Below are 16,767 nucleotides of genomic sequence, written 5' to 3'. Positions count from 1 at the left end.
TTCTTAGACCATGATGTCCTGGGCCATGAAGCGTATAAAAGGATTTGCAGGCCATGAAATGATGCTCTCGGGCTATGAGAATGATGCCTCTGAACTATGATGCCTTTGAATAATGATATGCAAGAGATTAAAAGGGGTCCTCAGACCATGGCATGACGTTCTCGGGCTATGGAAATGATGCCTCCGAACAATGACGCCTTCAGATAATTTGGCAATTTTTCAGCCCATGAGATGCAGTAGGTGGCGATCTTTCAGCCCATGAAAGCGTAAATAAAGTGGCGATCGTTCAGCCGATGCTAGATGTAAGAAAAACTGGCGATCTTTCAGCCAATGCAAGATGTAAATAAAAGCGGAGATCTTTCTGCCATGCAAGTGCAAATAAAGGTGGCGATATTTCAGCCATGCGAAATGTAAAATAGAGGTGGCGATCTTTCAGCCATGCGAAATATAAATAAGGTGGCGATATTTCAGCCATGCGAAATGTAAAATAGAGGTGGCGATCTTTCAGCCATGCAAAATATAGATAAAGGTGGCGATATTTCAGCCATGCAGAAGGAGATAAAGGTGGCGATATTTCAGCCATGCAGATGGAGGTAGAGCTTAGCCTCGGAAGGCAGAATGGTAGCCTTATGCAATGCAGGAAATGCAGATGGAGACAGTGCTTAGTCTCGGAAGGCAGAATGGTAGCCTTATGCAATGCAGGAAATGCAGATGGAGGTAGAGCTTAACCTCGGCAGGCAGAATGGTAGCCTTATGCAATGCAGGAAATGCAGATGGAGACAGTGCTTAGTCTCGGAAGGCAGAATGGTAGCCTTATGCAATGCAGGAAATGCAGATGGAGACAGTGCTTAGTCTCGGAAGGCAGAATGGTAGCGTTATGCAAGAGATAAAAGGCGAATAGTAATAAAATTTCTTAGCTGATGGTTGATAGCTGATTGCTGATTGTGATATTGTGGCTGCTGGGGATATTGTATGCGGATAGCGACTGTGAATAGGTGTGATAGTTCTGAGTGTTGTCACACCTCCTTTTTCTGCTACTACACCCCGTTAAGGGTATAATAAAAGGAGTTTTTCCAATTAAAGGACAATCGAAACGAGATTCGTTTATTAAGAAGTTCAGAGTCGCCACTTGGGAGATTTATGGTGTCCCAAGTCACCGGTCTGAATCCCGAATCGAGGAAAGGGTTTGACTCTGTATTAACAGTCGCGAACCAGAAATCCGGGTAAGGAGTTCTGTTAACCCAGGAGAAGTGTTAGGCACTCCCGAGTTCCGTGGTTCTAGCACGGTCGCTCAACTGCTATATTTGGCTAAAATCTAATTTTAATACATGTTAAACCTATAGTGCGATTTTAGAATTACTTACCGCTTTTAGTCAATTATTAAGAATGTGAACGTCGTTTAAGAACGTGTTTTCGGATCACGTCACATGAAATGCACCCGGATCCTCGACACATTCTTATTCAACGTTTTGGGATTTGGATTTGGGTCACATGAAATGCACACCCATATTTAAGAAGGTGAAATTATTAAAGGCGCGCCTAAAGTGGCTAGCGTGTTATTATCTTTGTGGGAAGCCGTGAAATTCACTAAACGGCACGCCCGGATTCTAAATATTTTGATATAAGCATTTAATGAGGGCCCCGCAATTTGTGTGTTTTGTTTGGCGAGGCTCATCTCATTTTTATTTAAAGGCAACCTAAAGCAACTACGATTTTTCTATTTTATTATTTGTCTCTAAAAGGATCTAATTAATTTACATTTATAAATTGGAGCCTCGAATTCAAGTCCGAATTCAAACAAAAGGGAGGACCCTTTTAATTTGATCCCACCACCTAATTCGAATACCCAAATTTATATTTGCAAATTAATCCCCTATCCCTAATATTTTTTTTTAAAAAAAAGAGTTTTTGATTTATATCAGTTTTGGGCCTTGAACCGTTGGCCCAGGTCTGTAAATGTTGCTGTACAGCCATTGGGCTTCAGTGAAGACCAGCCACGGACCTTTTCCAGCCTAAGGATCAAGCTGGTTGTTTGGGCAATTGAACAAGCAATGGGCTTATTTTTACAGCCCAATTATCAGGAGACCAGGCAGTAAGATTTTCAATTCTCACCCAAATTAAACTAACAGGGAGATCATAACATATGAATGCATAATCTTATGTTAGTGAGAGCACGACCAACACTATAGCTAATTTTATACCGTCTACTCACAGGAGTTTGAAATTCTAGTTTGAGATTATGCTTTCAAAGTCGGTTGCCTAATCTGATTATTCTCTTTGATTTTTGAAAATGAGACTACAACATATTCCTACTACATTACCTACTGGAAACAATTTAAACATGAAAACGCACAAAACTACAACCTACTATCACTGAGCATGGCATTTCTTGTTACTGAAATTTAATACTGTCCTAGACGGCTCCTAACAGTAATACTGCAGCTAATTAACAGATATATGTAACCACTAACAGAAATTAACTAAACTAACATGTGCTATTCTATTTTCCTAACATGAAATTGCTCTTTTACTGAAAAGCTCGAACAAACCAAAGAAATAACAGTTCAACAGTCCAATGTAATTACAATTCAAACAGTCCAAAGATTTTCCAATTCAATTACAAGTCCAACAGTCCCAATTACTACAACTACTCCTATTTAACACGAGCACACACATGTTTAAACTAAACTACAGTTACATAATAATGAAAATAGAGGTAGATTCAGGTGCGCAATGTTTCATCATTTGACTTCACAATTATTCATGTACATTGAATGAAACTCTACATCATAGAGCCAATAGTGTACCTGGAAATGAGCAAAAATGAAAGGGAATTGAGGTCAGCTAGGCAGCCACAGGATACAGCAGCAAAATGAGATCAATTTCAGGACCAAGTCGATATTATAGCACCCAGGAGAGTAACAGAGAAATAACAGCAACAAAAACAGCCCAAATCTCACTCGTTCAACCTCAGGTTTACTCCAAATTGAACTAGAACTAAAAGTTAACTTCAAACAAGCAATGTAGCAGTTTTTTTTTTTGGATTTTTTACTGGATTTTTTGTAGGTTTTTGGATTTTTCAGGAATTAAGAGCTAAAAGAAAACTGGAACTATAGGAATGCAGATTTTAGAACTTCCTTAGATTTTTAAAGTTCAAATTTGAAATTTAGAACTTCAGAGAGGGATTTTGAGGGGAAGATTAAGAGCTGGAATGTTCTGGGGAACTTTCAGGGATCAAAAACCTGTTTATTAAGGCACTAGGCCTCCCTTTTATTGGCAAGAATAGGGGCAGAAGGTTCTGGAAGTTTTTACTCACTTTCCCCCCTTTTTATTTTCAGAAATTGTACCTTAGTCCCTAATTTCATGGCTTGTTGCCCAAGTTACTGCATTAAGAATGCAGAAACTTACACTAAGGCCCCCTTCTAGAAGGCCCTAGGGTGTTCTAGCCTTGTTTTCTACCTATGGAATACCTATACTACCCTTATTTTGTTCTGAAATTACCAAGTATTAACAAACCAGCCCATTTTAGATGCCTAAACTACCCTTGATTGCCCTTAAAATTACTAACCCTAGTATGACCTATAACCCTCAACCTCCTTTTGTCCTAGCTAAAATTTAACTATAGTTAAAACAATCCTAATTCAGCTATATCCAAACAACCTAATAAGAACATCTAAAAATTCTAATTAACACTAACAAACTTTCAGCTATAACCCAATTAACTAAACTGGACCTAACAATTACTTGAAGATAAACGCTGAAATCTGAGAGACAATTACTGATCAAAATCACATATTAAAAGAACATCAAACTGATTCGAACAACTACCTATCTACTGATTTGAAACAAAATTAAACTGATAGAACAAATTTAAAGAATTTAAGCAAAACGGTACAACTTAAACATGATTAACCCAAAAAGATTCAAATTAGAACAAATTATCGAAGACAAACTCACCAGAATAAAGCAACAGAAAAAGAACAGAAAATCGAACTAACAAGTAAACATTTGAACTAATTGAACTACACCTAAATATCTAAACATAACAACGATCAAAGCAAGACTGAAAAATCGACAAGAAAAATCAAAAAATAGAACAAGACTCACTGTTATTTTCTCTTCGTTTTGATTGACTTATCGAAGTCGATTTTTTAATTAATGTTACATGTTTATACAACATATAACATCAATTACAAAATCCCCTCGACTTCTTGAAAGTGCAGAACAGCCATCCTTGAAAACCCTAGATCTAAAATTAAAGGGGGTTTGGTTAAATCCAGGGGTAATTGTTTTGAGATTTAGGTAGAGAAAGATAGGGAGAGCGTATGGTGTAAAGTTGGGGTTGTTTAGTGGTGGCGCCGTCGTGCACGGTGGTGGCGGCGCCTAGGGTTTGGAAGATTTGGGGTGTTTGGTTAGGATTTGGAGGAAAACGAGGGTGGATTTGGGGAGAGGGGAGCGAGGGGAAGACAAGGTGAAAATTTGGGATGTTTTGGACAACTGCCGCAGCCGTGGGCGATTTTCCGGCAGCGGCGTAAGGCGGAGGAGTGGCGGAGTTATACCGGCATTACAGGGGGGTACGAGGAAGATAAAAAATATTTTAGGGTTTGGGGCGTTTCTTAGACACTTTTATTTAATATTCGAGATTGAACTCAGGCCATTGGATTGGAATGACTGGACGACTCGAATTGATTGACGCCCAAACGGCGTCGTTTCAATAGAAAGGGGCAGGCCGGGTTTTAGGGTATTTGGGCTGAACGGGGGTGGGTTTTAATTGGTTTGGGCTAGGCAGAAATGAGACATCTTCTTTTTTTAATTTATTTTCTTTTGTTTTCTCCTTTTTATTTCTTTCATTTATTTTTGTATTTCATTTTGTATTTTTCTTGATTTTATAAAAATGCAAAAAATGAAACCTAATTTATTTTCAAAATTAAGCTAATTAATTCCTGAAATTGCTTAAAATCTATTTCGTGACAAATTCAACAATTGACAATTAAAAATGCAAAAGTGGACTATTTTTGTTATTTTCTTTATATTTTGTTCTTAACCACTAAATAATCCTAAAATATGAACTTAGATCCTGAATACAAATGTCAAGCATATTTTTTTATATGAATTAAATGCACAAATAAAATGCAAACAATTAATAGAAAATAACACAAATTCACAAAATTGTAAAATAATGAAAGAAAATCATTTTGTTTGAATCTTTGGGAGTAATTCACTTAGAGCAAAAATCACGTGCTCACAGCTGGCCCTCTTTGCCCGGAAACACGAAGAGTTTTCGTGCAAAGATAAGTGAGCAAATACGAGCAATTTTTGCCCGCTTGAATACTCCGTGTGAAGCAATTTTAAAAAAGTTTGACCGCACCCTGCTTCTGAGGTTGCCTACATATCCTTGGCTAAAAAGGAATCAGGTCAGTGTAGTTCGGGAAGGTTTGGTAGCTGGGACTACCAGGAGTTGTGATTTCACTGCTGTTGCTGCTGCTACTGCTCGGTGACCTCCTTATTACACCGTGTCAAAATAAAAGAAGTTAGCCTAAGCTAGGATCTATGAATTACAAAAGGGTCCTATCTATGTCTTCCAACTTGCTCTTGTGTTGCCTTGAACTTGTATTCGTATTCTTCCATTGGAATCCTTGCGTTGTTGCCTTGCATTGTAATCGGAGATGCTTTACCATTCCTCCGAGTGATGCTTGACTGCTGAAATTTGAAATATATGCCTCTATTCTCCAGGCGGACTCCTGATTGCTGACACTTGAAAAGTATTCCCTTGTTCTCCAGGTGGGCTCCTGATTGCTGCACTTGAAAAGTATTCCCTTGTTCTCCAGGTGGGCTCCTGATTGCTGCACTTGAAAAGTATTCCCTTGTTCTCCAGGTAGGCTCCTGATTTCAACAAAATAGACAAACAAAGAAAATTTTCTGCCCCAGTTTGGTGGCTGGGCGCATCATGTTATCCAATATCAACACTTGAACGCTAAAATTTGAATTGTACTTCCCTTGTTCTCCATGTGGGTGCCTGATTGCTGAAACTTGAAATGTATTCCCTTGTTCTCCAGGTGGGCGCCTGACTGCTGAACTTGAAAAGTATTCCCTTGTTCTCCAGGTGGGCGCCTGACCGCTGAACTTGAAAAGTATTCCCTTGTTCTCCAGGTGGGCGCCTGACTTCAAAAAAATAGACAAAGAAACTTCTACTCCAGTTTGATGACTGGGCGCGTTACGTTACCAAATATTAAAACGTGAAAGATAAAATTTGCATTGTACTTCCCTTGTTCTCCAGGTGGGCGCCTGATTTCTGAACTTGAAACGTATTCCCTTCTTCTCCAGGTGGGCGCCTGACTGCTGAGCTTTGAAATGTATTCCCTTGTTCTCCAGGTGGGTGCCTGACTGCAATAAACAAAGAAAACAAAGAACATTTCCTGCCCCAGTTTGGTGGCTGGGCACAGATGTGAGTGTTAAATTGAATTATTCTACCAACTATTATAAGGATTTGAAAGCTAAGTCCTATTATCCAGGGAGGTCCTGACAACTCCTAACAGTTACGAACCTAAGTTATATTTTCTAAAGGTAGTACTCCCACCACACTTGTTATCAAAAAGACTTTAAACTACTCCCCATTATCCAGGAGGGTCCTGACAATCTTTTAGCTAAAAGTGCGACTTCCACTATATTTTGCTATCTAAACCGACCTTAAAACTATGCCCCATTATCCAGGAGGATCCTGAAAACTTCTAATTGAATCCTATCTTGAACATGCCAATTTTGAAACCCACTTATGCTCATTTGGGGTACAGTTATGCTAAATTGTGCTACTCATGATTGTCTCGACATTTAAACTAAGTCCCATTTTCCAGGAGGGCCCTGAGAGTTTCTAGTCATACCTGTTTGGGTGATGCCTTTCCTTACGGAGGGTTTCTCCGAAACAAACAAGACTTCTGCCCCTGTTTCAATCAAAGAAAGACCTTGTTAATATAAAATGGTGGCTCGTTGATGGCATTCTTGCTAGGTACGTCCCTGCTGCTGTGCTTTACTCCGACCCACTTCCCTGGACTTGCCTTGAACCCCCTCGACTTCCTGACCGAATTTTAACCCCCTGACTTTGATGACCCAAGTGTTCTATCCCGTATTGTTGTTTTGTGTTTCTGACCCCTCTTTTGAAACTTCGCTTCTTCCCCACACTTATCTGATTAATCCACCGATGAAACTTCCAGTGGTCCTTTATGACTTACTTTGCCTTTTGACATCCTTGATATATTCTGGCCCTGTTGTGTTGTACAACTAGGAAGCTGGTAGTTAGCCTTGACATTCCTTCCTTTTGTTTCGAACAGAACTGACACTGAAACATCTTAAAGATAGACCTCAAAAGAATGAAATGCAACGACCTCGAGGGTTAAGGATAAAGAGAATCCGAGAATGGATGATTTGCAGAGAATAAGACTTATCTGAGTGGAACAGCTGGTACCATTGAGCATGCCATGCATTTTGGATTAACCAGCCCAGTCTGTCCAACCAATCAACTTTCGATTGCCACATTTGCTGTTCCAGACTTTCATAACCTGATTTCACCCAAACCCAAACCTTGCTCATCTTGCAATGTCTTGAGCAGCTTTTGACCACAGACTTGTTTCATTTGCTTGTCAGAAGAACTCACCTTCGCCTTACGGTGCCTGTGAGGGTTTTCACTAATAAGACTCTCTCATATTTGATTTCTCTCAACTCACTTCGCCTTACGGTGCCCGTGAGGGTTTTCACTAATAAGACTCTCTCATTTTTTATTTCTCTCAACTCACTTTGCCTTACGGTTCCTGTGAGGGTTTTCACCAATAAGACTCTCTCATTTTTATCATTTTCTTCTTGCACCGGAGTGTAGCCCCTGACGTGAATCACTTTACTTGCTCGTATTGGCACTTCCTGAAGATTGATCAGAAGGTCTTTCTTTGGACCGTAATGCAGGCTTTTGGATGAGGTTAGAAAGAAGGGTATCCAAGGCTCAAAACAACTTAACATGGGTTCACAGTTACAACTTTCGTAATCAAATTTCTCACAGCAACCACAACTTCTGCCCCAGTTTCTTCCGTGGGGACTTTTGGGATTTTGTTTCGGTGTGACTGAACCTCAGGGAGAGGCTGCCTACGTACCCTTTCGGGATCAAGTCGAACGTAGTTCAGGTCATAAAATTACTTCGTTGTTGCGATCTTTCCTTTTCTTCCACTTTTCTTTTCTTTCTTTTCTTTTCTTTTTTTTTCATTTCTTCATTTTTCTTTTCTCTCTTTTTTTCTTCCTTTTTTTTTCTTTTTTTTTCTTCTCTTTTTCTTTTCTCTTTCCTTTTCTTCTTCTTTTCCTTTTCTTTTCTTTTGGACTGTGTTTTCTTGTGTTTTCCTTGCTCGGGCTCCCGAGTTTTTATTGATTCCGAAAGAGGGGTACGAAAGAAAATAAATGAGGCCCAAAAGGGACAACAAAGGATAAAGTGTTTGGATAGCAGAACAAAATGCCTTCGTCATTTCAATCTCAAAAATATGCCAAATACAATAAAGTATTACTAAACCAAGAAATCATACATAGTATCGCTTGACTGCATCAGAGTTGATAGCCATTTCTACACATTTTCCTTCCACATCTGTCAAATATAATGCGCCATTGGACAACACTCTGGTTACAACAAATGGCCCCTGCCAGTTCGGGGCGAACTTTCCTTTTGCTTCAGCCCAATGAGGTAAGATACATCGCAATACCAATTGCCCTACTTCAAACTTTCGCGGACGCACCTTCTTGTTATATGCTCTTGCCATTCTCTGTTGGTACAACTGACCGTGACATACTGTTGCCAATCTCTTTTCATCAATCAAACTTAGTTGTTCCAAGCAGGCTTTAACCCATTCAACATCATCAATTTCTGCCTCGGCAATAATCCGAAGGGACGGGATTTCAACCTCTGCGGGTATTACTACCTCGGTGCCATACACCAGTCAATAAGGAGTCGCCCCTACTGAAGTGCGGACAGTAGTGCAATAGCCTAAAAGGGCGAAAGGTAATTTCTCATGCCATTGCCTGGACCCTTCTACCATTTTCCGAAGTATTTTCTTGATGTTCTTGTTAGCTGCTTCGACCACTCCATTCGCCTTAGGACGATATGGGGTGGAATTGCGGTGCGTGATCTTAAACTGCTGACATGTCTCTGCAATCAGATGACTGTTGAGGTTGGCACCATTGTCCGTGATGATTACCTTCCGGATCCCAAACCGACAGATGATATTCGAATGCACAAAATTGACCACTGCCTTCTTGGTCACAGATTTGAAGGTCTTCGCCTCCACCTACTTAGTGAAATAATCAATAGCTACTAGAATGAACCTGTGCCCATTTGACGCCGCTGGCTCGATCGGCCCAATGACATCCATTCCCCAAGCAACGAAAGGCCATGGTGCTGACATTGTATGCAATTCAGATGGTGGAGAATGAATCAAATCTCCATGTACCTGACATTGATGACACTTGCGCACGAAACTGATGCAATCCCGTTCCATAGTAAGCCAATAATAACCTGCTCGGAGAATCTTCTTCGCCAATACATATCCGCTCATATGAGGTCCACAAAACCCCACATGTACCTCGGCCATGATAACTGTAGCCTGTTTAGCATCCATGCATCTTAATAAACCAAGATCTGGAGTTCTTTTGTACAACACTCCTCCACTGAAGAAAAATCCACTTGCCAAGCGTCGAATTGCTCTCTTTTGATCCCCTGTAGCCTGTGCTGGGTACACTCCCATCTTGAGGTATTCTTTGATATCATGGAACCATGGCTCACCATCAAGCTCTTCTTCAACCATATTACAATAAGCATGCTGATCTCGGACCCGAATCTGCAAAGGGTCCATATAAGCCTTATCTAGATGATGCAACATTGACTCCAAGGTAGCCAAAGCGTCGGCAACCTTATTATGAATCCTTGGAATATGCCTGAAATCTATTGATTGAAACTTTTGACAAAGTTCATGCAAACATTGCCGGTACGGTATGAGCTTCAAGTCTTGTGTTTCCCATTCCCCCTGAATCTGGTGCACCAGAAGATCCGAGTCACCCATGACCAAGATTTCCTGGACACCCATGTCTATAGCCAACCTCAAACCCAAGATACATGCCTCGTATTCAGCCATGTTATTAGTGCAATAGAAACGAAGTTGAGCCGTTACAGGGTAGTGTTTCCCTGTCTCGGAAATCAGTACTGCTCCTATCCCGACGCCTTTGGTGTTGGCAGCCCCATCAAAGAACAGTTTCCATCCTGGCTTCTCGACTTGTTCTAATTCTTCAACATGCATTGTCTCTTCATCGGGGAAGTATGTCTTTAAAGGTTCATATTCATCATCAACTGGATTCTCGGCCAGATGATCAGCCAACGCTTGTGCTTTCATTGCAGTCCGGGTTACATAGACGATATCAAACTCCATAAGCAAGATTTTCCACTTCGCCAACCTCCCTGTGGGCATGGGCTTCTGAAAAATGTACTTTAACGGGTCCAACCGAGAGATGAGATAGGTGGTGTATGATGACAAGTAATGTTTCAACTTCTGCGCTACCCAGGTTAAGGCACAACACGTCCTCTCAACCTGAGTGTACTTCAGCTCATACGATGTGAACTTATTGCTGAGGTAGTAAATCGCCGCTCTTTCTTTCCTGTGATGTCATGCTGCCCCAGTACACAACCAAAAGAGTTATCCAAAACTGTCAGATAAAGGATCAAGGGTCTTCCGTCAAATACTCCTTAATATACTCGGGTGGACTAGCCAAATACTCCTTAATCTTGTCAAATGCTGCTTGACATTCATCCGTCCATCTGACCGCAACATCTTTCTTTAGCGGCTTAAAGATGGGCTCGCAAGTCGTTGTGAGCTGGGCAATGAACCTGCTGATATAATTCAACCTGCCAAGCAAACTCATCACCTCTTTCTTGTTCCTTGGCGGCGGTAGCTCCTGAATGGCTTTGATCTTGGACGGGTCTAACTCAATACCGCGTCGACTTACCACAAACCCCAACAACTTCCCAGATGGGACTCCAAACGCACACTTCGCTGGATTAAGCTTGAGGTTGTACCTGCGGAGCCTCTGAAAAAACTTCCTCAGATCCTTGACATGGTCACATTGCTTCCTTGACTTTATGATCACGTCGTCTACATAGACCTCGATTTCCTGATGTATCATGTCATGGAACATGGTGGTTATTTCCCTCATATACGTTGCCCCTGCGTTCTTCAGCCCAAATGGTGTGACCCTATAATAATACGTTCCCCAAGGAGTGATGAATGCCATCTTTTCCGCATCCTCCTCATCCATCAAAATCTGGTGATAGCCCGCATAACAATCCACGAAGGAACCAATCTCATGTTTGGCACAATTGTCAATCAATATGTGGATGTTTGGTAGTGGGAAGTTGTCCTTCGGACTCGCCTTATTGAGGTCCAGGTAATCTACGCACACTCTGGTCTTCCCATCCTTCTTTGGCATAGGCACAACATTGGCTAACCAAGTGGGATACCGCGTGACCCGGATGACCTTTGCCTCAAACTGCTTGGTGACCTCTTCTTTGATTTTCACACTAATGTCTGTTTTGAATTTCCTTAGCTTCTGCTTGACAGGAGGGCATGCTGGGTCAGTGGGCAGTTTCTGGACCACCATATCAGTGCTTAAACCTGGCATGTCGTCATATGACCATGCAAAAACATCTTTGTACTCAAAAAGTGCTTTAATTATCTCTTCCCTGAGCTGAGGTTCCAAATGGACACTTATTTTTGTTTCCCGCACATTCTCCTGATCCCCTAAATTGATTGCCTCTGTGTCATTCAGATTAGGTTTGGGTTTTTCTTCAAAATGGCTTAATTCTTTACTGATTTCCTCAAAAGCTTCCTCATCATCATATTCTATTTCGTCTTCACACTCAATTTCTTGTATTATTATGTCTGAGTTAGATTGGCATTTAAGACTGGGCTGAAGACTCCTCATGCATGACACATCAGTGAAACCAGCGTAAAAGGGACTGTACAAGAAGGAAAAGAAAGACAAAAATGAAAACTATCAGGAATGAAAAAGGAGGGAAATTGCATTTCATTAATATTTAAGATAACAAGGTTTAACTCATCCAAACGGACGGAACACAGCATCCGAATTACAACCTTGGAAATAATCCAGATTAAACTGAAAGGAAATCAAAACTAACTACCAAGACTCCCTCCGAGTAGGAAGGGGAGTTGCTTGCCAATTGTTAAGCTTTGCCTGGAGCCCCACGAACTGAACATCTGCCTTGCTTGGACCTTCTCCGGCCTCCAACACATTCACCTCATAAAACAACTTTTCAAACCTTTCAATCAGCTCCTTGTCGGGATCAACCACACCACTGGGCATTGCTGTTGCTAGGCGCTTCTTAGTACCAGGCCTGACAAAGGAACGGGAAAGGCGGGGAATAGGTTTTGGAAGGGTCCATGCTTTCTTTTTCATTCTTCTAGCTCGCCTTATATCTGCGCAGTGGGCTTGAAGCCTAAACCAAAAGTATCCAGGTTTGCAGGAAGGGATACCGGCTGTACGATGCCTTGTAAAGAAGCACCCAAGCCTTTTCCAGGTACAAATCCGTTCTTCAGCATTTCCGACGCAACCATGACGGATGCAACAGCTACTTTTGGCACAGGAATACACTCACCTTCCAAGATCTTTTCAACCGATACCGTATCAAAGACTTGATAAACCCATTGTCCTTTGTCGTCTTCAGCTTCTATGAAAGGCACAATGGCACCACCCAGAGTACACGAACTATCTTCCCCATGCACCACAATCTCTTGCCGGTCCCACTCAAGTTTAACCATCTGGTGCAAGGTAGATGGCACCGCTTTTGCTACATGGATCCAGGGTCGGCCTAACAGGAGATTGTAAGAGACGGCCACGTCGAGCACCTGGAACTCCATAGTAAATTCAACCGGACCTATCGTCAGTTCCAACACTATATCCCCAACCGTTTCCTTGCCTCCTCCATCAAATCCTCGCACGCAAATACTATTCTTGTGGATTCTCTCACTGTCCACCTTTAACTTTTCCAAGGTGGAGAGAGGGCAAATGTTTGCACTGGACCCGTTATCAACCAGCACCCGGGTGATCACAGAGTCTTCACATTTCACCGTGAGGTAGGGCGCTCTATTATGCTCAGTGCCTTCCAAAGGCAGCTCACCATCAGAAAACTTAACCCTGTTGACCTCGAAAATCTTGTTTGCTATTTTCTCTAGATGGTTCACAGAAATCTTATCAGGAACATGGGCTTCATTCAAAATTTTCATCAATGCCTGGCGGTGCTCATCTGAGTGGATTAGTAATGATAGCAATGAGATCTGTGCCGGGGTCTTCCTCAACTGTTCTACAATGGAATAATCTTGTGCCTTCATCTTCTTCAAGAATTCTTCTGCCTCTTCTTCAGTTATAGCTTTCTTTACTGGTACTGGATTATCTTTGGTAATTTTAGCTTTTCTCAGTTCTTCAGGAGCAAAGCATCTTCCTGAGCGAGTCAGCCCATGGGTTTCACACACTTCTTCCTTAACTTCCTTCCCCTTATACGTCACTGTCACTCGGCCATAATTCCATGGGACGGCTTTTTCACTGATTACTGGTAATTGAGTCACTGGCTTGATGATAACCGGCTCTGCGCGAGCCCCTTTTACAATCACAACGGGCTTGACAGCTGCCCCCGATACTACCACTTTAGCTAGTTCTTGCTTTACTGCAACACTGCTCAAAAGCTCCTTCTTTACCACCACAACTGGTTTGCTAACTGTCTCTTCTACCTTGATCAATGCTCTCCCCCTTGTTAGTTTCTTACTTGATCTATCCTCACTAGCCCTGATCATCATTACAGTTTGTGAAGGCTTCTTATGCTCTCCCTTTTGGACTAGCTCAATCATATGGGTCTCATGATGGGTTGGAAATGGATTTTGGGTGATGTTAGGCGTTTCTGGGGCTTGCACTTCAATTCGGCGGGTGTCAATAAGCCCCTGGATGGCCGTTTTCAAGTGCCAACATTTTTCTGTGTCATGTCCCGGAGCACCTGAGCAATACTCGCAACTCACAGAGTGGTCCAGATTCCTTGGGGGAGGGTTTGGCAATTTGGATTCAATCGGACTCAACATGCCCAACTGTCTCAATCTGTGGTATAAGCTGGTGTAAGATTCACCCAATGGAGTGAAAGTCTTCTTCTTTTGCAGCCTATCATTCTTAAATGCAGGGTTAGGTCGAAAACCGGTTCCAGTGGGATTTCTGTTGGTTCTTGGGGGTGGGTAGGTGCTTTGAGCTGGGTAAGTATTTTGTGGGGTGGGTGCGCGCCATTGCGCATGGGTAGGAGGTTGGGGGTATGTTTGGGCATGGTGGACAGAGAAATTGGGGACAGGAGGTGGGTAGTAGTGTTGCGGTGGGCCATATAGGGTGTGTGGGTAGGTTTGGGGATGAGGGCGAGGTTGGTGATAATATGGTGATGGACCTCTGGACCAAGCTCTTGATTCCACTACTGCAACATCTTCTTTCTTTTTCTTTCCCAATACCCCTCCAGTGCCGCTCTGAATAGCCTGGGTAGTTGCCTTGATTGCCGAATAGCTCATAATCTTGTTAGACTTGAGCCCCTCTTCCACCATACTTCCCATTTTCACGACCTCGTTGAAAGTTTTTCCCACTGCTGACACCAAGTGACCATAATAGGTGGGTTCCAAAGCCTGTAGGAAATAATCAACCATCTCGCTCTCTTTCATTGGAGGATCGACTCTTGCCGCCTGCTCTCTCCATCGGAAACCGTATTCTCTGAAGCTTTCTCCGGGCTTCTTCTCAATTTTAGTCAGTGACAGACGGTCCGGGACAATTTCGAGATTATACTGAAAATGACATGCAAATGCTTGGGCCAAATCGTCCCAAGTGTACCATCGAGCATGATCCTGTCGTGTGTACCACTCCAAGGCTGCTCCATTTAAACTTTGACTGAAGTAAGCCATCAATAACTCGTCCCTTCCCCCAGCTCCTCTCATTTTGCTGCAGAACCCCCTTAAATGGGCCACCGGATCACCATGTCCATCATATAAGTCAAACTTGGGTAACTTGAATCCTGCTGGCAACTGGACATCGGGAAACAGGCACAGGTCCTTGTAGGCTACACTCACTTTTGACCTCCGAGCCCCTACATATTTCTGAATGATTGCTCTAAGCTCTTAACCTTGCATATCATTTCCTCTTACTTAGGGTTTTTGGGAGGATTTTCTTCTTCAGCTGAGAGATCAAGACGGGGAGTGTAAGAGCATGATTCTGGTGGTTTAAAGGTGGCTTCGGGCGGGTAATACTGGTTATCATGGGTTTGGAACAAAGGTTCGCTAGAGGCTCTGTGTAATGCGACAGGTGGAGGAGCCACAAACACAGGAGTAGCTGGCGGTGGAGGGCATGGAATTTGTTTGGGTGGTGGAGGTGGTGGTGTTTGGGAGGTGGTTCCATAGTACTGCTGGTAAGTAGGGAAAGCCGGAGATGAGTTCCCTGTGGGAGGATCTTAAGGCTGAGCTAGTGGTGGGGTGTATGTGGGGTTAGCAGGATAGGCTGGTGGTGGATGTCCCTTTGACCAGGCCTGGTACATCTCGGCCATTTGTTGCTTCAGTTTATACATTTCCTCCTTCATTGCATTAACGTCCACTACTTCCTCCTCCCTAGACGGGTCGACAATGCTTGCTTCTAATTCCTGGTTGACCATGTTTGACTTATCCTTAGAGCGGGTGTTGTAGGGATGGGTTGCCAGAATGCCAGTCAACTTAACCACTTGCCTGGACTCATCAACAACAACTTTGTTAGCGGTTAGAGCATTAACAGATAAACGACCGCACATTTGGGAATGAATGCACCTAAGCAGTTAACCATTTCTATTATGCCTTTGCTCGGTTGCATGCGTCATCCCGGCTTTTCCTCATTTCTATGTGCCACTTCCTTTTTTGTTTTTCCATTGTTTCTTGCCGCTCCCTCTTTTTGCATTTTCTCTCTTATTTTTCTATTTTTATTTGATTACGGTCGAATCCTATGTAGATTGCCTACGTATCATGACCCCGCATGAATCAGACCGAGCGTAGTTTGTGAAGAATAAATGTAAAGTAGAAGCAAAATATTTTTGGGAATTTCAATTTTATTGATAGCAAATACGTCTATTACAAAGACTCAAAACAACTAACAGACTCTAATGCAGAAAAGAACTACAGACTCCACCATCCCTATTCCATTTTAACGAAAATACAGACTCAACCAACTGACTGACTTTTAATGAAAAGGAAATACAGACTCTAGAATGAAATACAGACTCAAATGACAAACTCTAGTAGAAAAGGAAATACAGACTCAAAGGGCAATTATGAATACATTAAAGCTCCTGGTGCCCGCGGGACATCGTTCGGTCTCGCCGCGGGACTATATGCAAGTTCCCCTTGAAGTCTGTCCAGGTCACTCATTATCTGCTTCACAAATATCATCACTGATGCAAAGAAGGTGGTACGAGTCATGTTCTCGCACACTTGGCGTTTCCTAGTAATGGAGTGAGCAACAGTTAAGATTCTCTCTCTGATTCTGCCTTTTTCTTGAAGCAACCGCCCTATCTGTTAGGCCCTAGCCTCCAAAGTTTGCTCGGCTACCTGGTTTTGTTCCTGGAGTTGTTGCAAGTCCATTTCTACTTGTGCCAATGCCGTGTAGCAGTGCTCTCTTTCAACTTTGAATTCTTTTGCCTGTTTGATC

Source organism: Nicotiana attenuata, unplaced genomic scaffold, assembly GCF_001879085.1.
Source record: "Nicotiana attenuata strain UT unplaced genomic scaffold, NIATTr2, whole genome shotgun sequence".
Taxonomy (NCBI): domain Eukaryota; kingdom Viridiplantae; phylum Streptophyta; class Magnoliopsida; order Solanales; family Solanaceae; genus Nicotiana; species Nicotiana attenuata.
This window is presented reverse-complemented; position numbering follows the sequence as displayed.